Source organism: Equus asinus, chromosome 19 (assembly GCF_041296235.1).
Source record: "Equus asinus isolate D_3611 breed Donkey chromosome 19, EquAss-T2T_v2, whole genome shotgun sequence".
NCBI classification, from domain to species: domain Eukaryota; kingdom Metazoa; phylum Chordata; class Mammalia; order Perissodactyla; family Equidae; genus Equus; species Equus asinus.
In genome coordinates this window covers 28010161-28038037 of record NC_091808.1, presented here as the reverse complement: position 1 = coordinate 28038037, position 27877 = coordinate 28010161, and the positions used below count along the sequence as shown (strand labels likewise).

General features: G+C 39.5%; 1 protein-coding gene across 28 annotated transcripts in view; it reads left to right on the top strand.

Annotated features, from left to right (window-relative positions):
* The first annotated feature begins 961 nt into the window (after positions 1-961).
* The window catches only part of MAP2 (microtubule associated protein 2), a 302503-nt gene continuing 275587 nt past the window's right edge, over positions 962-27877 (top strand). For 25 of the 28 annotated variants that reach the window (XM_044746596.2, XM_044746589.2, XM_044746573.2 and 22 more), the window contains exon 1: positions 986-1238. The gene's annotated coding sequence lies outside the window, so the exon portion shown is untranslated. Of the gene's footprint in view, positions 1239-27877 lie in introns of all 28 variants that reach the window. The other 3 variants (XM_044746584.2, XM_044746571.2, XM_014867741.3) reach the window with 2 other exon arrangements.

Here is a 27877-nt window from a genome sequence, read left to right as displayed (position 1 = left end):
AGTCATTCTAAGTTGCATCTTTCCTCTCTTACTTACAATGAAATGCTGTTGTCTGATTCTGAAGATTCTGAGGCAAAGAATCATCCGCATTCTTAGTTGGCCTTTAACTTTCAAAAGCATTTCAGAGGTGCTTTTTTAAATGGTGACATTTCAAGGTCGGCATTTTCTCTGCTCTCTAATTCTACTTGCATCATTCTCCCTAGTCTTCACAGACTCTTCTTATTTATTATGTAAATATATCCTCATATTAAACACGCCAGAAGGATGGGGCTGACATTTTTAACCCTCATTTGACACATTCATACTCTGAGATTTGGATTAAATGAGCTGTCTCTGGATCCCACATCTGGCTTCTAGAGCGTACCGTCCACGAAGGCAGGGACTTGGGGGGCCAAGGGCAGGGGAGTCTGTTTTATTTACTGATGTTCCCACAGTGCCCAGATGAGTGCTTCACACATAGGAGATTTCAATAAACATTTCTTGAAAGAATGAATCTGAGTAGCGATAGATTCTAGAGCTGGGTCTCGAATTCTCTCAACCCTTTCCTTTGTCGTTTCTGGACGCAACTGTTAGCTTCGCGGGGGCAAGGCCAGGAAGCCTTCCCCGATGAGGGATAACGGGCACCCCGCCCAACAGTGACAGAGGAAGGAAAGAAGGGGCGTCTACGGGGGACTCCTCCGGAAGGGCTAAAGCTGACCCCCGACCTCCCCAAGGACGTCAGTGGAGAAGGTCTGCTGGGTGCCTCTGTCCGGAGGGCGCTGGTCTCAAATCGGTGGTGGTGGTAGTGGAGGGGGACTCCTCTGGAGAGGGCCCCGCACCCCCAGGCGGCCAAGTGGCCCTAGTTTGTCAGGCTGCCACCCTCGTCGTCCCCGCCAGGCGGCGGGCTGGCCGCGGCGGAGACAGGGCAGGCGCGCTCCCCCTCCCGGACACCGCAGCAGGGCCGGAGCGGGGCGGGGCCAGCGGGGCGGGGCCTGGGGGCGGGCGGGGCCGGAGCCGGCGCTGGGGCGGTGCTCAGACCCGGCCGGAGCTCCGGCTGCGCGGGCTCTCGGTGGCCGCGGCGGTAGCATCCTCCTACTCCTCGTCTCTTTTCCTCCCTCCCGCTTTTCCCTCTTCCTCCTTCCTTTTCTCCCTCTTCCCCGGTCCCGTCTCCCCATTTCCCCCCTCTCTGGAGGGCGTTAGTCTTCGGGTCGTGAGCGGTGGCAGCGGCGACCACGGGCACATCCATTTTCTGCGCGCAGGTAAGAAAGCCTTTCCCACCTCTGGTTCTCTGTAGAGGCCTCTCCCTCTCTCTGCCTGTTCACCTTGTAGACAGAGCCTCAGCCTGGAAAGGCGTATGAAGGAGGGAGTTGTCTCGTCTCTGCCGGGGAAGTAGGCACAGGCTGTCCGTGCGGTCCTATCACCCACCTGGCGGATCCTCAGGCCCAGCCTCTCCAGGTGTCACTACAAAGCAGGGGACAGGGCGCTGCTCCCTGGGCTCTGGGTTGGTAGAGGAGTGTGTGACCTCGTTAGGTACCACTGTGAAAAGCCCAGAAACTTAGGCCGGGTTTGGATGTCTGTATAGAGAACTAATATTACCTGAGCTGTACAAAGACGAAGAGTGAATTAGACAAAGATAATAGAAAAAAAGGAATCCGAGGGAGAGGATTTTTTTTGTCCAGCCCACCTGCGGAGACCTGCACACTGACAAATGAGTGTTAGGGAAGCCTTGTCAGTTTGAAATCATTTCCCCTGTAATTCTTCCAGAAATAGCTGGAAGGAGAAGATTGATAGACATAAGTTTAGGAAAATGAAATATCAGTGTCTGGTCGTGTTGGAGAGCAGTACACGAAAAAAATGAGCCCGGATGAGCTGGAGCGTCCACATGTCTTTCTTCTTAAACGATGTGGGTGGAAAGATGCATCTACGGTCCGTCTAGTCCTTTTCTTTTTAAAAGGGTTTTTGGGGCTGCAAGTGCCAGGTGCCTTCCTTCCCCAACCTCTTCTTTTGTCTAAGGATGGAAATTTAAGGAAGGAGTGTGTGAGAGGAGCCAGGAGTGGGGAAGTCTGTGTTTGGGTGTGTGTGGGGGCGGGGGGGGGAGGTAGTAGTGGATGGATCAGAGAAAACCATCCTTGAAAACTGGAAATTGACGTTATACTGTCTGGCATCAGGGCTGCGGGGTTTTGTCAGAAAATAAAAGCTTTCATTAGCAACGAGGCGGTTTGTAACCATTGCTGTGTGCCATCTGCTGTAAGCCCTTAGCATGGTGCTTCCAGGACATAGACCCTTTAAAACTGACTCCGTGTGAAGGGTTTTTGTATAAACGCAGGCACATACACACTCATGCGCACGTGTGCACTTGTGCACACCACATACACACCTATACATGTACACATATATGATACCCCATATACATAATATTATAAGAGGGAGTGGATACTCAAAGACAAATTTTTAAAAATTTATCTTCAAGGGTTAGGGGATTATGGAGTGAATGAAGTCTGTAGTGCAAAACAAAAAGAATATTGTTGCGTGGTCTGTAATTTTGAATGCGAGCGAGGCACAGGGATTGATGAATGTTGGTAAGGAACTAAAATGTTAAAGGTTTAATTTATTTAGAAATGATCAGTGTGAGAGAATAAATGACTCCAAACTGAAACGGAGCTTTGCAGCCGCAGCGAGGCGATGGAGAACAAAGCCTTTTACGGGAGCCACATTATGCAAAATGTCCCATGCTTGAGCTGCAGGTACCAGCCCAGAATAAAGCACAGCTGTGTCATCCTGTCATTTCACTGTGGGCGATTAGAATTCTTTTGGTAATGGAAATAGATTAAGTAAATAAAAGCTCTGTATAATGCCCAACAGGAAGATTACAGCCTTTCACCTGAATGTGGCACAAAATACCTGTTTAACCAGGCAATAGGTGTCTATGTATTTTGGTAGAAATCTATATGTGTTTGTAAATCATAGGTATTTCCGTCACGCCCTCTTCATACACAACAGCATCCTCTCCCCAAGAAATGGTGAAAGGCATTTTTTTTCCTTCAATAAAGAACATTATATTTGTGTGTGTGTATATTTTAACATCGGTTTCCTGGTAATTTTATCTGGTTAGCGTAGGTTTATATCCGTATTCATGATTCGCATCTTATCAGAGCTATTGTGCCTTTAGGATCAGCAGTACATGCTGTTTATCTGTTCATGATTTATTTAATTTTAATTTGTAGTGTTTCACAGTTTGCTATAATAATTTATGAAAGTTTTTTTTTATTTTGCCCCAAGTAGAAAATTGTTTAACATACATCTGAAGATCTAAGCAATTTAAAAATTGAGCTTCGTTTTTAAAAAACTGATTTTGATTACATTAATATTCATTTTCTTTGTTTTTCTCCTCTCTTATCCCCAGTCCCACCCTCCCCCCTTGTCAAATAACCTGTTTCTTTCCAGCTGTCTGTGCTGCTTTAAGCTTCTAGTTATGTCTAAACTACCAAAAGCCTAGCTAGTGTTCTCAGGAAGTTCGATTTTAGGAGTGTTAATTCTCTGCGGCAGCTCTCTCAGGATGACTTGTTTACAGCACCTGCTCATGGAGGAGAAGGAGAAAGAATGTGCTGAGAGAGCATGACCCAGTGAAACTGGCAGAGCCATTACCTCATCATGGTAGCGACTTCAGACTCATTGAGGGAGCAGACATCCTCCCAGTGGAAACCAAACACTGGGAGCACACCCACCTCAGGGCAGAGAAGCCCTTCTCTTCCCATAGCAGCGTCTAGTAATGTTGCTCCGCTGAGGTTAAAGGGACATTTTCTCTTTTTTGTATTTCTTTTCAGGGATCTTGAACTTGGTTAAAAATATGCAGCCAGAAATGAAACTTGGCGCAGAATCCTCTAAGCCTGAAGGAATAATTTCATTCCTTTACCACTTTTGGCTTAAATCAATTTGCAAATTTTCTAAACATCAGAAGGGAGAAGGAAGAAAAATGCTTGTTGGTGTATTTTTGCATGTTTTCTGATGACACATATTTTGTTGAATTTTATTAGCTACTAGATAACAGACTAGAGTCCTATACTTTTGAGAACGATACTTTTACCCTTGGACTTTAAAATTAAGTAGTTAATACATTTGCTTAGATGGATATATGTCAATACGTGCATCCTTAAATTATTCATTGATATCCATGTGAGACAGACCATAAGAAACCAACTTGGGAATTTTAGTATTCAAGTTGATTACTCTGGTTAATGAATTCTTTTCAATGCTTAATTTCCTTTGGGCGGATTAAGATAAAGAATCTGAAATAACAGTTATAGTTGATGGGAGCACTACCCCCAGCTCCATATATACTCAGTGCTGAAAGTAGTCATTTAGCTTAGTCGTTAGTCAATGCATGAACCTGAAGATAATATTCTGAAACAGTCATAGCTCTTTTGTCTCTGATACATGAGTTCAAATGCTATTCAACTCTTTAAGGGAGATTTGATTCTCTCAGTTGTGTTAGTTCTTTTTGCTACTTTAACTCTCTCTATGCCTTTCCTATTGTTGTTGCCTTGATCTACTCAGCCTAGACCTCCTCAGGCCCGGGCAGTATTTTGATCATTTCACTGACCTTGCCCCTCCCTTCACACCATTCTCTTTAAACTCACATTTAAATCTTAGACTTTCTCTAAGCATTTTGGCTTCAATACTCTTACTGTCAATACAAATTAGCTTTTACTTTTCATTTAGGAGAACATTTATCCTATTTATTTATTATGCATCTATTAAATTTCTGCCAGATGCAAGGTATCATACTGGGGGTTTTGTAACCAAATACCAGAAAAATAGCAGACATGATCCCTGGCTTTAAGAAATTTACAAAGTTGGAGGGATTGGTTTCTGTTAGAAGATGTAGCATTTAAATGAGTAGCTGTTGTGTTACAGATGTGACACACAGTGTGAGGGACTGCACTTCGACATAGAGGCAGTGTCCCAGCACCCCAAAGACAAGCTTTTAATGTGTCAAGTTGTATAAATGTCCTAATGTATACCTACCTTCTTTATTCCACATATATATATATTAAATTAGGGAATGATAAAATATAACTCTCTCTGATGGTGTGTGTATATGTACACATATATAACGCAGGTACTAGCAGTCTTTCAAATGCTTCAATCTGTCAGCGGTAGACGGCAGGGGGAAATTCCAGGTCAGAGTATTCTGAGAAACAACTTTTGATGTTCTCAAGGAATTGTCAGTCCCGGGAAGTGATACCAGGCATCAAAAGCAGTTAAGGACCACAAAGTAAGAAGTGATACACAAAAGCTAAAATCCAGGAAGAGGGTCTGTGGGAAAGTTTGTGTGGGGGTGGGAGTGGAGAGAGGTGAGGAGGAAGGGAGTTCTCCGCTGTTGCGAGTTGTCCTTGTGGGACGGGACGAGCCTTTGTCTAGGTGGGTGGAGAGGGGAGCATCTGTTTTATTTTTCTACCTCAGCGTAATATTCTGTCCACTTCCCTCCCCTGCCATTACTTGGAACTAAGGCTGTAGGTATTTCCTTGTAAAAATTATGTAGGATGCTTATTGGGAGCAATTCTGTAGTGAACTAAAAATTTTAGAGCAATGTGAACACAGTTAACTTTTTTAAGAAAAACACTTTGACTCTATTCTACTAACTTAAACTTTCCTGTTCAAGAGAGAGAAACTTTGCTTTGAGTGGGAGTATTTTAACTGTGATACTTTTTACTTACACAGTGTAATGAAATTCTGTGGAAATTTACACTAAATAAAGAGCTCAGGATTTCCTCTTTCAGTCAGTTATTAAATTTATATTGTGGACTTTGGGGAGAGTTTTAAACAATTTGTTTTCCATTAAAACATACCACAGGAAGCAAATTTCTGTATACTTTTTTCCTTTTTGTATGTTAATAAGGCTTTTAGAGAAAATAATTTTACTTATAAGATCATAAGATCACACAGCTTGACTTTTCGGTTCTCTTCTTTTCTTTTTTCCTTTTTCATTCTTTGCTCTCACCCCTTTCCCTTCCTTCTTTCCTCCCTTTGCTCCCTCCTTTCAATTTGCATTGGCAAAAAATCACTGATCATTAGAAAATGCAAAAAGAGCTATTTTTATTGAAATTTATTTTCCATTATGTCTCTGTTTCTCATTTAACATGGAGTTTTATGCTGCCTTCTCAGGCTCCATTATCTTGGCCCTTTCTCTGTCTTGCCCTTAAACCCTTCAGCCTTGAATAATCTCCTCACCTACTAGTCTTTGATCATGCTTCCTTCCTCTAGAAGGCCTTTCTGAATCAGGAGGAAAAGTTACTACCTCCTTTCTCCCAATTATTTGTATGCAGTTTACCCAGTAAACCCAGGTTCCCTTATGTTAGAGATAATTGCTCATCTCAACTGTGTCCTCACCAGCCTTCTTTAAATCACTTAAAAAAAAATTCTCACGGGGCCAGCCCTGTGGCCGAGTGGTTAAGATCCCGCTGTGGGGTTTCACTGATTCGGATCCTGGGTGCGGACATGGCATCGCTCAGCAGGCTATGCTGAGACCGTGTCCCACGTGTCACAACTAATAATATACAACTCCATGCTGGGGGGATTTGGGGAGAAAAAGCAGAAAAGAAAAGAAAAAAAGATTGGCAACAGTTGTTAGCTTAGGCGCCAAGCTTTAAAAAAAAAAAATTCTGCAGGTAAAAATGGTACACCTGTACAACTAATTGCTTTCAAAATGAAAAACTTGGTTAACCAACTGCTTTTCTGTTATTTTACCCACCTGACCCCAAATAAAATGGTTTGATTCTTTTCATAAGTTAAATCGACTGGTAAAGCCGTGTGTGTCAGGCAGTCCATTGTCTTCATTTCATGCTAGTTCACTAATTCCGCTGCTGTGCATCTAATAAGTTCAGTACCAGCTACTCTGTGAGCAATCAGTAAATGTTGAGCTAAATTAATTTTAAATAAAATATTCCTAATTACATTGCTCTGTACAACATCATCATTAGCCACCTTGAATTCATTTCAAAATGATCATAAAACACAGTGCTTGAATATCCGTGAACATATTTCATCACTTAACTGTCTAGATATTTTACGTTTAAAGCAAACTCACAAGTAAATAAACGAACTCTGTTAGTTTGAGCTGGACAATCACGCCAGTGTGAACCCTTGACATTTCTTTATTTAAGCGTTGCTGGATTTATAGTTGGCTGCGCTGTGTGGTTGTAATGACGGTAACAGGCTGTGTTGCTTTGTTAGTGGACGGCAGTGAATTCTATGTTGAATTGGTATGAGAAGTTTCTCTGTTGTGCAGAAGGAATGATGTAGCATCATTTTCATTGGCATTAAGGCAGTTAAATAAGGCTCATTATTTTATTATTTTATTTGGGTATCCTGCCTCTCAAAATTGTAGTCTTTCCTTAAGAGTACATATTTTTTGGCAGAACAATATTTTAAATAATACACTGCCTTTTTTTGTCTGTGTTTATTTGAGATACTACATTCCTTTGGCCCATTTTTTAAACAAACAAGCAAAAAGAATTTTAGGATTCAGTTATGCGTTGTTTCTATGTTAATAAATCATCTAGTATTGCTAGGAAAAGAGCTCATTCTTTAATTTACTATGCATATTTATTTGTTGTTTGAACAAAAATTTGCCATCGTGGCATACAATTTCTTTGCTCAGTGGACAATGACTTGGAGTCATAGTGCCTGTGACAACTTGTTAGCCTGCCAAGTTTGTCCACGTTGCCAGCGTCCTGGTGTTTAGGGATGTGTGATAATCTTCTAAGAGGGACTTAGCATTTTATAAATATACCATTTTTCATAGTTGAGCTAAATTGTTATGTTATCAGCTTATTTAAAGAAAATTAAAAACTATACTGTGATGTTCCACATGAGAACATTTGGTATTAAATACAATTGTATCGGAAAAACAATGATACAGGTATTCATTAATGAATTCAAATTGAATGAATTTCAAACTATCATATCTCTCTGTTCGGAGAGAGATAGTCCAGATGCCATTGTTCACTATTGAAATCAAATGGTAAAGCTAAATATTGTGCTCAAAATCAAAGCCTCTCCATGTTGATCAAAATGTCCTAAATTGAGATACTGGCCACTTAAATTTATCTTTTAAGAAATGTATGTGGCACTGCTTTTGCATGGGAAAATGCAGTTTATCTTCATTTAAGAAAAGAAGCCAGAGTTGATGGAACTTTAGAAATTTTGCTGCCAAGAAAGCACCAGGCATCCTACTGAAAGCTGAATCTCTTATAAAAACAACAAAGTGAGTATGATTGAGGGCTTATTTAAATGGGTTTGGCCATCGTGTCTCAAACTAAAGCTGACGTCATTCATAGATGACATGACGAAAATTATTATAGACCATTGAGCGGCCTTTGGTGAAACTGAGATTTTGTGGTTTTTTTTTAAGTCCTTATCACTTTCAGACTCAGTCACTAGTTCTGTGATTTTCACTCCTTTTGTTTTGGATAGGAGCACATTAAATGAGGGTGGGCAGTATCACAACTGGAAGTTATGGAAACTTTGTACAGTCCTGGACCGTCTCGCTGGCCTGCTTCAGCTGCTGCCCATAGACAGCCGCGAGGGTTGTGATGAGAGTCCAGAGTTTTCCATTAAAAACTGAAGTTGAAAATGAGTAAATTGATTTTTAATAAAATCTTTTTGCTTCTTAGTCTATTGATAGTCTATGTAACAGAGTAGCTCTTTGTAACCCTATGAATTAGTGGCTTAGAAGGATTATGTGCTTACACATCTGAAAACAAAATGTCATTAAGTGTACTCTTTTCGTCTGTGCCTCTGCCCCGTGACGGGAGAGTTATCGGTTCTGAAGACTTGCTAATTATATATGAATTAAATGATCTTTAAAGGGGAATAGGGACGGACCGTCAAGAGCAAGTGGTGTGGACCTCTGATGTACACGTGAGTCACTGGGACAGGAAGCAGTGAAGAGACCTTTCTAAGAACCCGAGTGGTGGAACCAGGCCTAACGTTCAGTTTTTCAGGCTCAAACTCAGTGCTCAGTAGGGGCCAGTGAGGAACCATCCAACTCGGATCCTCCGTTTCCAGTCCTGGTTATATTTCTGTTCTCTGAGCTAAGGGTGGGGTGAAGTGACAGTCGTACCTGCCCAACTTTTTGACTCAGCTGAGACCTTCACGTGGATATGAAAGAGGGAGGGGCTCAGAATTCTAAGGCCATTCCGACCAGCAGCGTGCCAGCTACCCCACTTTACGTGGTGAGACTAACCCTGATCCCGGAGTCGCTGACACGTCTGCTCCAAGGCCATTCCTGCGGTTTGGATCTCTTAGGACAGTTGCCCGTCTCTGGGGACGTGTGCCTGGAACAGGGTCCTTGGAAAGCCAAGGAGCTTCTCTTTTGAGCTTTAACTGTCCACACTGATGCCTCCAAAGTCTGTGTTTAAACTTGGTTCTACACCCAAGGGAGTCTGACAAAAATAGCCAGGTTGAAACCTTTTTCTCTCTGGTAGCGCCATGAAATTTTTTCAGAAAGAGGTTTCCTTTTGTGTCTCCCAGCTTTAACATTTTTAGCTGAAAGGAGGAGAGCTAGGCTGACTGCGGACCTCTGTGTCCGTGCCCGTTTTCCTCTTACTTTCCTACTCTTGTATGTCTTCCTGTTTCTCTGCCTCTCAGTGCTCCATCCGTCTTGTAGTTTTCGTTCTTCCAAGGAGACAGCAAATTAAATAAGAATTAGGTGTTGCCATGGTTACTGTGTTCGGCAGAGCTTCACTTGCACCCAGGCTGATTAGGCATTGTAGAGTCTTAAGTTGACAAATATTTGAAAGGCATGAAGAGTATCTTGGAACAAAAAAATTAAGCAGAAACCATGCTTAAATATTTAAAGAGAAATATATTCCTAGTCACTGAAAACTGAATCGATACCACTCTCTAGGGAGTGAAGGAATTCTGTCACCCTTCTGTTAGAGAATGCATATAGTGTGTCCTAATTCTCTAGATGAACGTGTTTAATCACCCATTGGGATTGGAGTGTCTTTTATCACAGAGTAGATGGAACAGAATTCCTTAAAATATTTTCCACGCACATTTGTGAAAGAATGGGCTGTGCATATTGTCTTCCCCTGAAATATCTTTATTTTGGGCCAAAAATCCAGGAAAAAAGTTGTTGCACATCAGAAATCTACAATTAGGAAGGCAGATCTTTTAAAAGAAAATATTTTATGCTCTTAGATACGGTCTATTGAATTTGATAGCCTGAAAATCTAAATGATCTGTAAAGAATTAAAATAATAGCTTTTAGTATATGATGTTCTTACTTGGGAAGAATTCACTCTCTGTTTTTCTTCCACTTAGATATGAGACTAGTGTGCCCTAAGTATTTCTAATATCATGGTCCATAAATCATTCATTTATTTATTTAACAAGTGGTTATCGGATCCCTAATATACAGCAGGAACTTTTCTGAATGAAGGATATTAAGGCAAACTATACAAATTCCTGTCTTGATGGAGCTTTTATTGTGATAACAGGAGACAGAAATTAACAAGTACATCAGTCATTGAATGACCATTTCCAACATAAATAAGCGGTATAAGGAATATAGAACAGAAACGTGCTCTTGAGCCCGTCTGGGATGGGTGAGGCTGCCTTTGGAGACATGAGTGGTGGGAAGTAGCCAGCCACAGGGAACAGCAGAAGAAATGGCCTTAGGCAGGAAGCCTGGCATATGGGAGAAACAAGCACAGGCCAAGGGCACTGGAATCTGCTGGACGTGGTAGAAGGTACTGGAAGAAGATTGGAGCAGAAGGCAGATGCCGGGCCACAGAGCTCCTCTGGCCCATGATAAGGGGTTTGATTTTTCTTTGATTTGCAGTGCATTCTAATTTTTAAAGCAGAAGAAGCAGAATTTTTTTGAGACTCTCATAAAAGCTTTCAAAGATTAATTATATCCTCGAAATCCCTGTAGATATATCTATATCTTATTCACTAATGTGTTAAATCACAAGAGAGATGATTTAGAAAATCTGAACTCAATGGTGGAGACAAGATTAGACTTAATCTAATCTGATATGATGCTCTAAACCCAGGTAACTCAAGCTGTATTTTTTTAATATATTGTAGAATTATGTGTATAAGTAATTTTAACACCTCGTAGCCTTTTTCTATCTGAAACTAATTTTTTTTTAATTTAAACAGAAAGGTACAAATTCATGTTTGAGAAAAGTAGTCCCCCAAATCATTCCAGTTTCAATGTGAACGTGTTCTTGGCTGTTTCCGCACACCAGCTTTAGTTGTAAACGTGGCTGGGTGCCGAGCAACCAATATGGTACTGAAATTTATAAATAAATTAAATGACAAACTAACACATATTTTGCTTCTTAGAGGTAATGGCCTAAATCTCCTGAGAATTCAGTAAGTAAACTGATCCAGTTTCATGGGGATCTTGGATCACCTTTGAGATTAATGATTGTTATACCTCTTTATGCATATATTGCTTATACTAAAATATTTAATGCAGTTTTCAGTTATGTGCATAGTGCAATGCTTTATTGGACTTAGTGCTAAATACGGTTTGCCAGACATTTGATTGATTATACTTTTGGCATAGTTCAAGGCTGTTTACTTTTTCTAGGCGTTTCCGCAATAGAAAACGAAACTATTAATTTTTTTATTCCTGCATATAATGTTATTCACAGGGCATTTTCAAAATATATAGTTTAAGAGAAGTTAGTATTTTTATTTTACAATGAAGAATTGAATTACTGTTTATTTTTCTTGAAGCTTCTTTCCTTGACTTCCATTTTGTTTTGTTTTTAAGATTAATTAATTTATGATGTAAATTGCTTGAATGTGGAACCATTAGATGGAGTGAGATATCTATCTCCAAGAATTCAGTTATTCAAGCTAAATATTAAAAATATGAAAAACAAGCCAACGGATAATTCAAATATATATTAAACTCTAAATAATATTCTTGGAGTTTTATTTAAATGTGGTTTTTTAAAGATGGCGATATCACTAAGTATCAAATATAATGTAAAACGTTTTTTAAAGGATTGATGAAAAGGGTTTAAAAGGAAAGTAATTAATTTCCTTCTACATATACAATTGTGCTTATGCTATAGAATATAAAATATACAGCATATGACTCCCCTCTACTTGACACTCACTAGAGACTCAAGACATAAAACTAATGTTAAAAAGATTATAATGCATAATAAGATAAGTGGTAAGGAATAGCATGTCCTATAAGTACTATGCAAATTCAGCAGAAGGAGATATGTCACCACGTGCAGAAGCTAACGGTTTCCTGTGGGAAACAGGACGTGGAGTGGTGCTGCCTAAGTGGCTGGGTTTGGAAAAGGGCCCAGGTAGGAAAATAGTCAAAGCATGGACTCTGAGGTGACAATGAGCAAGGTGAACCAGATTTCTGCAGTGGAGGATTTCTTTTAGAGAAGAGTGGGATGGGTAGATGGTCTTGGATTTGTAGAGGTCCTACATACTGGGCTGGGCTTAGCAGGAGTTTTGGTTTTCTCATAAGGCCATTGGTATCAGTGAAGGATTTTCACCTGGGGAGTGGAATGAGGAATGTGTTGTTTTAAGATTAGCAAGAGCAAGTCGAGAGGACATAGTGGCAAGTCTAGAATTTCTACATATGATGTGGCATTGAGACACCGACTATTTAGAGTCAGAGACTAATGGGCTTGTTCGGGAGCTGTGATTGCAGACATTTTCACGAACAAGTGAGAAAATATCAGTACCAGAGAATGGAGTTGGGTGATGCTGATAGAGATGGAGTGAAGAATACCTATTCATTGACATCTTCTGAAAGACAGACTTGAGGCCACGTAGAACTGTAGGCAGTAAGTAATATGGGTTCCTATTGGGATTTTTGTCATATACATGCAAAATATGTACCTTTTAAAGGACATTGGCTTTGGAAAACAAAGCAAAGAAATCAGGACAAATTTCAATTCAACTCCTTTGCTGATTTCTAGGCCGTATTGGAAATGGACTACATGACTTCACAAATTCATTTAGTAAGCAGTTATTGAAAATCAATAATAATTTGTATGTATATCTTAGTAAACACAGATTTTCTTGCAAAAGAGTACAAGCATATTTTTCTTAGATATTTATTTCTGATTTTAAATATTTGCATTCTAAAAATGTTTAATATCTTTATAAATAATATCATATGGCAGGGGTTGGCAAGCTGTTCTGTGAAGGGCCAGATAGAAAATTATTTCGGCTTTGTGAGCCACATACTACCTCTCTCATGCTTTATTTTCTTATGATATCCCTTTGTCCTATTTTTAAAATTTAATTTAATTTTTATTTATTTATTTGTTTTATTTTAATTTTTTTTGGAATATTAGCCCTGAGCTAACATCTGCTGCCAATCCTCCTCTTTTTGCTGAGGAAGACTGGCCCTGAGCTAACATCCGTGCCCATCTTCCTCTACTTTATATGTGGGATGCCTGCCACAGCATGGCGTGCCAAGTGGTGCCATGTCCGCACCCGGGATCCGGGCTGCCAAAGCAGAACGTGCACACCTCACCGCTGCGCCACCGGGTCAGCCCCTGTCCTATTTTTTAATCCTTTTTAGAACAAGGTAAGGTATAAATAAAGCTGCATTCTATATTTTCATCAGAGATCCACTTTTAGTTAAAGTCTGTGACCAGAGCAATTCTTCCTTTCCGGGAGTAAATGTGGGCATGGCGTTTCAGTCACGCCCTGCTCTTAAATCAGGGCAGGACCCTTTGCTCCTGTTACTCAGTTTCCACGACTGAAGTCATTTTCTCATGAGTAAACTGGAACTTTTGTGTGAATGTGCTGTAGGAGAGCATTTATTAAATCTCTTACCCTCACACTTAAAAAAAATGGAATGGTTTGTTGCTTCTGAACCTTTCATTGTGTTTATTTTGCCACAGATGCCTTTCAAATTATTTTTCAATCCTCAGGACCTCAGTGGTACTGGTAGAAAGCTGCTAAGACACACGTATTTCCTCTCTTGTAGGAATGCATGACCATGGAACTATTCTAGGGATTAGAATTCAGGTATTGAAACACTATTCTCTTTCTCTCCAAATGCTGCATGAGGTTCTCTCCTCCAGAGTGAAGTCTGGGACTCACAGGATAAGGAACTATGAGTTTTAATTATTTTTGTTCTACATACTCTTCATGTGAAATGATACTCTTGCCTTCTTCTTCTTTTTTTTTTTTTGGTGAGGAAGATTGTCCCTGAGCTAACATCTGTGGCTTTCTTCCTCTATTTTGTATGTGGGTCACTGCCACAGCATGGCTTGCTGAACTGTGTATAGGTCCACACCTGGGATCCGAACCTTTGAACCCTGGGTCGCTGAAGGAGAGCACTCAAATTTAACCACTGTGCCACTGGGCTCGCCCCTTGTTGCCTTCTGGTTTTAATAATAGGTCTTGTTAATACATTGAAATTAAATAGTTGGACTAATTTTGACTATCCTGTTAAATTCATAGTGAGATGTATTTGTTTGACTCTTCTAGAAATGACATAATGGTCAAAAAAATCTCTTCATGTAACCATTAGCCTGAAAAAAATGTTAGCAATTAGCTGTGACTTGATAATGATTCTTATAAATAATGAGGGGAGTGTCATTAGAAATGATCATGTTCTTTAAAAATTAAGAAAAATAGAAGAATACCGTACAATAAAAAGATGAGTTAGAAAGCCCTGGTGGATAGATAATTAGAGGTTTATTATGCCTTATCAGTACTTGTGTTTAGATTACTAATTGTTTCACTGCCGTCATTTTGTGTGGTTTAGTATAAGAGAATTGGAAATTATAGCAAGTTGCATTTCGGTCAGACTGGAACATAGACAGAGTGGTGAGTGAGGGGCCACAGAGCGCTGGAGCCAGGGCTCAATGACTGTCTTGCCCAGCGACAGCGGCTGGAGCGGGCGTGATCCTGTACTGAGTTTCTGTCAGTGAAATATGCAAATTTCCTCAAATGTTAGCAAGGAGATTGGGTTAAATGGCATTAAGTTAGTTGTAATGAAAAGACGACATCATGTTTTCCGAAAGCAAATTTAATTTGGATTTCCTGTAGCAAAACAATAAATCACAATTTATTGTAGATATCAGATGTTTCTGGAAGCAGTCTGTAAAAAAGGATCGAAATGGAGTATGCATAGTTGACCTTGAGAACATCCTCTTTATTAAAATAACTTTCTTGAGGTAATAATTACTTAAGGTTTCTGTATCATGTGGGGTTATTTTTCACATCACAAAACATCAAAAACGTAAAAGCAACCCCTGGAGATTTTCCAACAAATGAAATAACCATGACTTTATATCTTTGGATAAAATATATTTTCTTGTGTGAATAACTCCACTGAATTTATTTAGCGTCCTTTTTCTAGAAAGAGAATGAGGAAAAGATATTGAGCGACTGCAATTGCCTTTCCCAAATTATTATGCGCCTTGGAAGTTCTTACACCTGAGAGGTCATGTATATGGAGAAGGTACTCCCAGCAGTGAGCTGAGGGCAAGCTGGGTTCAGGCCAAGGCGTGTCTGGAAAATGCTCCTGCTCGGAAAAGTGCTGTTGACTTAGACGGAGACAGGCATTAATTCAGGCCGTTTCTGGACTTATGTCAGAGTCCCCAAGATGAAGTTAAAACTAACCTTAAAATGACACAGCTCTCTGGTGGTCAGATTTCCTCTTACATATCATCTTCATAAAATCTCGGTGTCCATGTATCCACAACACAGGGTGGAGTTCACACAGAAACCATATTTCAAATTTGGGATAACTATGTTATACAATTAGTTATAATAGAATCTAGTAATAGGACAAATATCCACCTCATGTTGGAAAATCTATACCAACTCCAATAAGAATTTCATTTTATACTTAAAAATAATTTGCTCAGTTCTAGTCTATCACTACATAAGTGTTAATAAAATTTAAAAGGCAAACATTTGAAATTGTACATGAATATTATGATGACTCATCATAGAAGGTCTATAAAAGTGTCTTCTCCATTTTTGGATTTAGAGAGGGTAAAATGGAGAACAGAGAGGAGGATCACCTGGCCTTCACTTCGGGTAACTCCAGCTTTCCTCTGCATTGTGATTTCTGTAAGCCCACATTGCTCCTCTGTTTTATTTGTCCTTTATAAGACCACACACTTAATTACCTAATTCCAGACTACGTGTGATTGCTAAGGGGCACATTTATTAATATCTATACTCCTTTGAACAAGATGCCGTGTGTGTGTGTGTGTGTGTGTGAGACTTACAAAGGGCAACTTGTCTTTGCATAGACTCGTAATGGAAGTACCAAAAATACCCACAAAGAAACAACCAAACACACTATGACCTCCTCGGCCCTTGTTTCATTATCTTTAAAATGAAGATATTTGCCAAAAGATCTCTCAGGTTTTTTGTTTTAGATCTAACAAGCTGGAAATCAAATTAGAGCTATCTTGTAGGATGATTTACTGTTTCTCAGGAAGTGAAAGAGAGCACATAAAATGCTCTGCCTGTACAATTGTAGCCCCAAAGAAGAAGACGATGCTGACAGCTTTACCGTATATAAGAGATGTCCATCACCTTGGGTCCTGTCAGCCATTCTTGAACAGCTTGAAACTGAGCAACTGCAGCCATTTTGGACATAAAGCTGAGCAGTTCTCAGGAGTGTAAGTCAGTGTTGAGTTCTCCCAGTAGTGGGTACTGGGATGAACAACGTGGATAGACAGGGGCAATGCACTGGATTTATTTGAAAGAGGATGTAAATGAAAATAGTATCTTACAGATCCTTATTTATTTTATTGTTTATTATAGTCTACATAATAACTTTATCATGATAAATTAAAAACTACCTATTCTATTATTTGTGTTTAGATTTATCTCTCTATATCATTGTATGTAGCCTGTATACATTTCATAGAGTAGTTTATTTTTTAAATATTTATTTCTGAAAAATTCAATAATCTCATTTTTAGAATAGAGGATATGATACCTTAGTCATTGAATAGTTTCTATTTGCTTGTTTGTACAGTACCCATAAGATACCCCTACTGCCAAGAAAATTGTGTGGATGGAGAGAGTGTTCAATAAATATTTTGTAATGAATGAATGGTTTTAGAGAAACTAGTTTAGAATCCCAAAAAGATGAACAAAACCTGTGTAGTCTTATACCAAAAAGGGAATGATGACTCTTTTTTTGGGAGGTAAGATCTGAAGGAATCAACACTGTCTCCTTCTCTTTAAAAACAAACAAAAGAACAAAACCCCTTTGTCTAAAATACTCAAGCTTTGCCTTCATTTAAGACACAGAAGGCTTTATCACTCTACTGTCTTTTTGAGACCTTGGGAAAGTCATTTGACTCTCTGGGCCTCAGTTTTCTCACCTACAAAATGAAAGGATAAATTTAATTGTCTCTAAGACATCTTCACATTCTATGGTTAATTGGAAATGAACATTTCACACTTTTACAGAAGTCAGTTTGTCATGTTAGCCAGCCATTCGCCCAGCAAAGATCTCAGTGCCTGGGATGTTGAGTAGATAGGTTTAATTAGGGAAAGCTGAATGCCACAAAGAAGGGTTGGAATTATGAGACGCCTTTCAGAGGAACAAATCTATTTATCGTAAGCTCCTACTTTATATTCAGCGAGCGTTTATTAAGAACCAGTTGTGAGCCCCCTACTATGATGAGCCATGTTAGCAGTACGAAGAAAACAAGACTGCATCCTTACGTTCCATGAGCTTGTAGTGGAGTTGAGGAAGACAGCTGTCTCACATCCTCTGGATAACTAAACAAGCTGTAAATAAACATTTATCACATCACAGATTTACCTGTTTAAAAGTACTTAGGGGAGGAGACATGTATGTGATAGCTTTAAATAGGAGTCGAGTCAAGATACAGTTATGTGTTAGGATGAGCGACACAAATAGTCAAAGCTGTTGGAAAGATGAGACTGAGACAAAGCTTTAGGAAAGGACGGATGCAACTCTACACACTTGGCAGATATTTGCCCTTCCTGTAGCTGATGTGGATTTTAAATGAAAAAAAATTGCTTTTGAAAAAATTATTTTGCTATAGAAAGGCAATAAAGTGTTTTATTCACTAATATTTATGATACCGATTTTTATTTCTTTATGTAGGAATTCTTAAAACAATCCATCAGACTTGTTATGGGTAAAACATTTCTCATAAATCCTTTAAATTTCTTGTTAACTGAAGATGATCTACAGATATCCATTTAAATGCTCTGAGAATGTCTTCCACTTCAAATTAAGTCCTTTGGAAGACACGATGCTTTGGAAAGCACAGGAAGAAGGAGATGTGCCCCCGTGATTTGTTGTACCATTTTCCAAAGCAGAGGCCAGCTGTTTGAAACTGGAATTAAAATGTAAATTATCCAAGGGAAATAATGAGAGCCATTCCTCTCAGACAATGCCCAGTGAAATCAGAGTAGGAAAAGGGTTGGGGGAGATTTCTGCTATGCACAAATCACGAATGATGGACCAAACGGCTAGAAGGGAAGTGATTTACAAGGAACTCAGTGGACATAAGCACACATTGTCTAACACTCTGGACGGCTGAGTTCTGCTGGGACTGGCTGCAGATCACAAGATAACTGCACAGACCTTAGGAAGTCCCTGCATCAGCAGCATAGCAGGACTGCAGATTGAACGACAGTGCTGGCAGGAGTTGCATTTCAGTTCATGGGGTTTTATGAATCAAAACAGAGGTCTTTGAGCACAATATAGACAGTCAGTACCACCTGGGGATAAAGTAGAAATATTATGCATGAGCTTGGTCATGATTTTCTTTGTTGACCATAGGACAAAAACCCATACAAGCTTTCAGATCTAAGGATTTTCAAAAAAGTTAGTTTTTATTATATTTTTGTTCAAATTTAAGTGCCCCAGACAGGTCCAAGTATAACCAGGGATACACATAACTCATAAGGTTCATTTGAACTGACTTTCTAAGCCTAATATTTAATGTCAATCAGACATCATGGTTTCGTAAAGAAATGAAATATTGATGAGAAAAAAGCCTGTAAATATATTGATTTATAATTGGGTTTTACAAAAAGTATTAAAGTGAAGGAGCAGAAGAACTTTAACTTTTAAAACTTGGGTATGTAGGGGACTTATACACAATTTTTATGAAACATTTGTCAAAGATTTTTCCTTTTATATGACCATAATGTTTATATGAGAGAATGAGTAATTTCTATAGTATCCAAACAGCTAAAGACTAGATCACAGTTAATGCCTAAAATAATAAGGGGTTTGATTAGCAAATAAAAATTTTTGCATTTCCCCTCTCTCCTCCACACAGTGTTTGTTTGGACCCATGACTCTTTTTCTATATATACTCTTACTGGTTGATCTGTTCTGTTTTCAGAGCTCTAGGAACCACATGGACTCTGACACCTCTCTAATCCCTGTCTCCAGGTGGGGCTTCTTCTCTGAGAGTCAGATTCATATACCCCACTGCCTGCCGGGAAGCTCCACGTGGGTTCTGTAGGCACCTGAAACTCGATATGTGCATAATGAAACCTATTTCATCATTCCTCTTACAGTCCCTGTTTTCGGTAATGGAACTATTCCAAGTCAGAAAGCGAAAGTCATCCTAGACTCCTAAATATACTTCCTAAATATATATTTCTTTCAAAAATTTCTCCTTTTCATCTCTGCTCTCACTGAATGCGTTCCCCACCTTTCGTCTGAAATACAGCAATTGATTTCCCTGACTCCGGTCTTTTCCCATTCAGTTCAGTCTTTATATGAACCAAGAGTGATTTTTCTAAACTGTATCTCTAACCAGAGCACTCTTCTGTTTAAAATCCTTCCTTCACTGTCTTTTAAACACAGCCTATAAAGTCATTCGAGTCTGCAAGCATGTTGTCTCTTCAATCTTGTTTTTAACCACTCCCTGCCCATCTTTTTGGCCTCACTCAGAACTGGCCAACTGCTAGGTTTCCATACATTGCTTGCTCTATTCTTCCCATTACAAGTTGTTTTGCCCATGAGTAACTGCTTTTTATCTTTCAAAACCAAATCAGCTTTTGTAGTTCTCTCCCACTGGATGTTCATTCTTCTTGCAGGAAGGAACCATTGTATTCATCACTGCAAATCCAGCACCTAGCAGAGAGCCCGACATGCACTGCACGCTCAGTAGTTATTTGTTTGCTGAGCCGTGCTGGTTTATGGTCTGTTCAGCCTTTGCTGCTGTTGTACTGTTGCTTTGATTCAGTGGGTGCTTGTCTGTACACTGAGTTTCCATCCTGGGAGCAGACTTCAGTCAAACACTTTGGTCCCGAGTATTTTTCTCATCGTTCTTGATCTATGCTCCCAGTCTCTTCACGGTCCACCCCAAGAGCAATTGTTTCGTTTTTACACCCAACTCTGGATAAACCAAAGGCTCTGAGCCTCAGTTTCTTCACTTTAGATAGTTCCTTTCTTGTCGGGTTCTGTGAGAGTTAACTGTGATGAGGGCTTATGGGAAAATGGTAGCACAGTGTCAGGCACAGCATTGGAGTTCAAGAAATATTCAGCTAATTGTCAGAAGAAAAGACTCAACATTTTCTAAAATGGTTCAACACTGCTATGGGAAAACAAGAACGTTTAACTGCTAATAGGAGAGAGGTAAGCTAAAACTCTCAACTGTCAAAGGACCATGTATGGGTCTCACTTTGCACATTTGCCATGATTTTGAATTCTTTAAACTCAAGAAACCTCCAAGCAAAACCATCTTTAAAAATATACTGTTCAACTACTAAGAAAGAATTATTGTAAGAATTTGCTTTGTATTATAGTTAAATATTTTGCTTGTGACAATAATATTAACATTTCATAAGGTCAACAGGATGCTAGTATGCTTGAAATCTATATTTGCTAAGGTTATCTTAATTTAAAAACAATAAATGATTTACCTACAATAGATTAACTATTAAAACCAGCAAAGTGATCATAAGTTTAGCATATTTGTCTCAAATCAGTGCAGGAAATTAGGACCCCTAACTTTAAGTCTGTCTTGGGAATTAAAATATGAAATTTCTATGTCTATTGCATTCAATATTTCTTGTCTTTGCTCAAGGATTAATTATATTGCTCAGTCTCATCGAATAAGAAAATTAATAATTTATGCCTAAAAAATATGTATTGAATGTTTTTGCAGTACTAATTAGTATCTTATAGTTAAAAGGCTGGAATTACAGCTGTGTGGGGCTGTCAGGTCAAATGCAAACTTGCATTCCAGTTAAATCCAACCAGTCGGTATTATGAGTGGTGAGGCAGAGCTGTTGGTCTAAAATTAGAACTTGAACTGTGTTGATACTTTGAATCAAGATCTTAAATAACTTTGGTTGCAGCTTGATAAAATTACTTTAAAATAGTTTGTTAGAGGGAAAATGACAATTAAAGTATAATTCATATTCCATTACAGGAACTTTTACAGGGGTATATGTTATTTATTTAACCTGGAATTTAATTATAATGAATATTTTTCAAACTGAGTCATCATTGAAACTGCTTGCTCTTCAAATATGCTTTGAAGAAATGTGAAAAACACTTGGTTTCTCCATTAAAATTTTTTGATTGGAAGCAGTTTTTAAAATAGTGCATTTTTAAGTTCTAAAGTGTTTTATAAAATGCCACACTTTCAAAAAATATGTTTGGTTGTTACATTTAAAAGAGGCTAGTCAAGGTGCTGTGAGGGGATGGATTACCCACGGTCCTCTGAAGGAGACCTGGTTCATCAGTTTTGTTTGAATGCAGCCTTGTTTATTGCCTGACTCTATAATCAGTAAATTTCCTAGGAACTATTTAGTTTTAAAGCCTTTAGAATTAGAAAATAATATTTTGGGGACCGGCCCTGTGGCCAAGTGGTTAAGTTTGTGCACTCTGGTTTGGTGGCCCAGGGTTACACCGGTTTGGATCCAGGGCACAGACATGGCACCGCTCATCAGGCCATGTTGAGGTCGCGTGCCACATGCCACAACTAGAAGGACCTACAACTAGAATATACAACTATATACTGGGGGGATTTGGGGGAAAAAAGCAGGAAAAAAAATGATTGGCAAGAGTTGTTAGCTCAGGTGCCAATCTTTAAAAAAAGGAAGAAAATATTTTTGGATCATTCAGATTTGAGTTCATAGTCTTTGAGAATATTCAGATTGTGATACCTAGTCACATGGTATCTAGTTAACTCCACATAGCAATGGCTCTCATATTTAAGACATTTTAAAAATCACTAGTAAAGCACAATCCTATTCTAACACATCTAATGGGCAGTTGGAACACTAATGTAATTTTGTCTTTATGCTCTCGAGAGAAGTTTTTGTTTACATTTTTTTTTTAAACTGACTTTGAGATGCCCAGTGTAAATCTATGCTTAGGTATGGTGACAGTCAGCGTCACATGGAAGTAAAAGTGCGTCATGATCATTGTTCAGAATGCATTGACAAAGTGTGGTTTCAACCTTTGGGTTTTCTGAAAATCCTAAAGCTACGTGGCATGGGTTTTTCAGCAGAGAAATTGCAACACATTTAGAACATATAGCCAGAAATGTAGGTGGAACCAAGAGAAAAGTTGATGCTCTTGTTTCTTATGGAAAAGCAAAAAATCACTCAGAACACAAGATCCCACAGGGCACATAAATGGTCTGCATTAAGAGAGTAAGATGTCATTTTTATGTAACTTCTTAATTATGATGGCTTATCAAATATGATCAAGAAAATCATGTTCTAACAATAGGACTAAACTTGGAAATAATAATCAGAAGCATTGGCAGACCATTCACCCACCCACATTTTCCAAGAAAATTATTCATAATAGCAATTTTGCATTGAGGTATTAACAGCATATTTTAATAATATGTGGGTTTAAACTCAACAAGGAAGTATGGCAATTCTTTTCTTTTTGTCTACAGACCATAAAACTTGCCATAAACTAAAGGAACAAAAAGCCACATGGTTTTTGACATTCATAACATGAGTACCTGTGCTTCCTGCCTATTATAGAATGCCAATAAATAAATAAATAAATAAAATCAATATTCCATCACAAGATTGGTCTGAAAGATGCCAAACACCAAATATTAAACAATATTTGGATTTGAGGGGTAATTCTTTAAAATTGTTCAGTTTAATACCATGATATGGTTATAAGCTTGACGTGCTTTTAGAAAAAGTAATATTATTTGTATTACTTTTCATATAGTTTCTCGCTTTTGATTAACCACAGGTCTGTTCATTGACTAACAAACCTCAAATACAGAAGGAAAGGAAACTAGTGGATTGCTGAGCGTGGTGCTGGCACCCTGTGCCTGGGGTCCTTAGATCGACGGAGGCCTTCAGTCAACAGTTGACTGTGGTTGCGCCCCAGGGTCTGCCTTAGATGTTTTCCCTCCTTTCAGGTAGCTTCAGTGTTGCATTGTATATGTTATCCTTTTCATTGAAAGAGAAAGATCCTAAGGCTAGCTTGGATATGTTTACCCTTCCCACCACCGCCACCAGTATCAATGTTTTAAAAAATAGAGCTGCTACACTAAATTATTTTGGAGGTGTTGGATATTTAATGAATAGAAATGAAATGCTTTGAATTTACAATGGTGGAAAGTTTTTTGTGTAGACAGTCAACCTAGAACTACCTAGATGTGTATGAGCCAAGGGAAACACTTTTATAGTAACAACAAAAACTTAAAATTATATTATTAAAATGGGCAGGAGAGAGATGTTCCAGCTGTCTTTTTTCTGCACTCAAGTTTGAATAAATACACCTTGATTTTCTCAGATTGTGGGAATTGTTTTTTCCTCTGTGGAACCAATAATGAAGGGAGTCAAACAGTCTGCCCCGTCATACCTTCCTGCTACTCTAAGTAGAGTAAATGTTGCAGATTTTGAAGCCCTTGGCCCTCTATTGAGATTTAATTAGCCCATGCCAAGTTCAAATACAAAGAGCTATATTTAGTTGCCAAGACTTCAAAGGTTTGACAGTGTTGCTTGGATAACAGATATTTCCCCAGACCTTACCTATCTAGGTATGGTAGATCCCTTTAAGACTACCTGGGTCCTCTATGGCCAACGATTCTTTTCTTCTGGCAAATCTCCAGCTGGCTGCCGACCACATCTTGCTTTGCCTTCTGGAGCTAATGTCTAGGTAAATAACTGGAGGAATGCAGTGGGACACCAGAGTAACTGCCTTGGCTCCTTCTCCCACACCTGAGTTCTACATGGACCTGAGACTGTGACCTTCCTTAGTGCCTAGACGAAGACATCCTTTGTCTTCAGCTCCAAGTGACATTCTACTCAATTGACCATGGACTTTCTATTTGGTAAAAAATGTGGCTTTCTATTGGCTCACAAGCCTTCAAGTTTGTTTGTAGGCAAGAGGCCACTTTTATGGGACTACCAAATATTAGCCCACCAATATACCTTGAACCGCTGAAGTTTTGGTAGCCATGTCTCCCTTAACTATGTGTTGTGAGTCACGCCGGTTTCTTTAAGGTTAGCATTCCATCTTTTTTGCTTTGCTAGGGCGAAAATATAACGTGGTGCGTAGCCTCAAGGTACAGAAATCTCCTTTGCTAGCATCTTGGTAAAACTCTCATTTTTATGGAGAACTTCTTGCTAAAAATTTCAGTGACTGGCGAAAGAAGCAACATCATTTATTCTAGAGAGTCTCAAGACTCACTTGCTGTTGGAGAGGGCAGCCAGGTCCTTCTTGATACTATCCTTAGTGATTTTGCTAACCCCCAAGCACCACTAGGAGATGATTATTCAAGCCACCGTCAGGCTGTTCCTGACCCTCTAAGTTTGAGAGACCAGTACTATCAGCGCCTCCAAGTAAGAAACAATACCAGCTATGTCTTGATCGCTCAGAGCGTAGTGGACGATATTCCATGCCCTAGCTTACGGGTGGAAGCCATTCTCTTGGATGACTCCCAAACCAGAATTCTTCATAATGCCCACTTGTACTGCTTCCCAAGGATTAACAGAGCAACATCCCTGGACCACATACTGGGACTCCAGAATCTTTCACTGGTTGTATTAATTTCTTGTGGCTACTATAACAAATTACCACAAACTTCGTGCCTTAAAACAATAGAAAATTTTTTTCTTACAGTTCTGGGGGCCAGAATTCTGAAATCAAGATGTAGAGGCTCTAGGGGAGATCCCGTTCCTTGCCTCTTTCAGCATCTATTGGCTGTTGGGGTTTTTTGGCTTGTGAACAGTTATACACTGTAGTAAGCCAAGGACAATGAACACGTGGAAGTTTTCTTCCTCCCTTTCCCAGGGACTGTGGTGTCACTGCTGGAGAGCTCTCTCATTCTTGCTGACATGTGGCCTTCAACATATAGACCAAGTGAAGGCTCCAGTGTCAATTTACATATTAAATATTAGTAACATTTCGTTTCATTTTTTCCCCTTAGGAAAAAAAATATAGATGGACTTTCTAACATTTACTCCCTATACTTCTGTAAAGACCACGTATTTTTACTGCATCACTTAGTATTTGAATATCTAAAACTTTTCCTTATTTGCCTTTGTTCAAGTATATTTACAGGCTCCTCAGAAAGTGTGTAATGAAGATGAAGGTCGTGTCTTACACTTCAGCATCCTACATATCATCCAAAAGCATCTTTAAATAGTTAATGCTCGAGAATACTATTTGATCAAGGACTATAGCTAACTGGAAAGTCCTGTTGCTCTATGATTTTTTTTTTTTTTGAGGAAGATTAGCCCTGAGCTAACATCTGCTGCCAATCCTCCTCTTTTTGCTGAAGAAGACTGGCCCTGAGCTAACATCCGTGCCCATCTTCCTCTACTTTACATGTGGGACACCTGCCACAGCATGGCTTGCCAAGCAGTGCCATGTCCGCACCCAGGATCCGAACCGGCGAACCCTGGGCCGCAGAAGCATAACGTACGAACTTAACCACTGCACCACCGGGCCGGCCCTGCTCTATGATTTTTTATTCATTACAATAATTGAAAAAATCAGAATCTAATAAGGATCACCTCCATGTAGTTTAGTAATATGAGCAATATAGTAGATCATATGAAAAAATATTTAAATTGTATTGCAAACTATAGGCTATGTACATTACATACTATATACATTAGCCAGCTATAGTTATTAGAATTTCTAAGTTTTCTTGTGAAAGAGTTTTGTTTTTTTCAAAACTACTAGCAAGTTTGAGTTTGACCTTTTATTTCTCCTGCTGAGTGTGTAAGACAATATCCATAGGACTGGTAACCTGAGGGATATAATCAAATTCGCATAATTTGAACCTAAACAATTGAGTTACTTATTCACTAAAACTGCCATAATGTGCCCTTCATACTGAAGGTTCCTTAAAATGAAGTTGGGCTATGTTAAGGGCAAAAGATGTTTATAAAAGATTCTCCCTTTACTCCTCCTCCCCATCGCTCCCCCACCTGTCTCAGCCCTGATGAGAGGAGCGAGTGTGACCCTCGGGGGTCTACCCATCTGGGATCCTGTGCCCTCTGGCTTCTTGTGTGATTCAGCCAATGGGAAGCAAGAACAGGTGACCAGCAGGTGGGAGAAAGAGAAGGTCAGGTATTTATCCCCACGCCCCACTCCTTCCCTATCTTCTTGCTAAGATTCCCAGTAGGCCTGTGTGTCTGTGTAGATGGGGCAAGCCTCCTTCCTTGGCTCCGGCTTTGGTGGAGTCTGGTTATATGATGGTAACAGCTTCCTACTTTTCTAGTCCCTGATTGCTGCAACATCCCTCCTTGGCTTCCTCAACTTTATCCACACCTCTGTAAAGGATCCCCTCATAGAAACGGTACTTTTCTAGTTGGACCATGAGAGACACACATGCTAAACAAGGTGGGAGTGTTTAATCCAGACCTTCGGCAGACTTGCTGCCGGCTGTATGTCAGCACAGCTGCAGGAGGCTGAGAATAGCTCTGTCCTCAGCATCTTTTTTTCTCGGAATCTTTTGCAATTCTACGCTCCATCTTTTAGGCTCAGTAAAGACTTTATCTTCAGGTGCCGGCTTTTCTCTCACAATCTAATCCTCTTTCTACTCTCAGAAAGAACCTGATATTAGTCAGAAGTTACCCTTGTTACTTGACCACGCTATTTTAGAATCGGTGGATTTTAGAGACGTGTACCTCAGCCTAGCACCTACCTTTTCAACATACTCTCTCTCATTTTATATAGAAAGACTGTATCAATTGTTAATGGAATTTTAGGCAGCACTGAGTTGATGTGGAAGTACTTCAGGACCCAAACGTACATCTTGAAATCAAAATAGGTCTATTTGCAAGTCTAGCCTTCAGAGTAAACTTGATCATTTCTTTGAGGTTAGAAGGAGGAAAGAGTATGAGGTGACAGTCTAGGTACTTTTCTCCTCTAGAGATGGACCTGTGATCTCCAGGTGCAGACAGAGTAGGGGGAGGGTTGACCTACATGCAAATGCGGACAACTGACTTCTAGGAGCTATTTGGTTTCCCCCGCCCTTTCAAGGAGGCAAAACCCACTTTCCTCTAGTCCCCTGGCAGGTCTTTCTCTCTAGAAAGTCATTCTATAAGGAACTCTCCTCCCTCTTTTTGAGCAAAGATCAGTTTCTTTTCTTCAAGGATGTTAATACTTCCTTTATGATATCCTGAGGGACATCCCTAGGCAGCCCATTTTCTTTCTTCCTCTGATAATGACATTTCTGACAAAGTATGCAGTTTCAGAATGCAACTTCATCAGTTGGGTTAGGCTAAAACCACATTCAAGGTTTGATCCAAATTTCAGCATCCTTGGTAGCAATATGTCTGGTATCTGCAGCATGCAGTTCCATCTGTCATGGTGCCCTCCCTCCCGTCAGGTCTTAGCCTGTGTGCACCCTCAGAACCAGCCTGGGATTCTCTGTGCAGCCAAATCAGGGAGGGAGGCAGA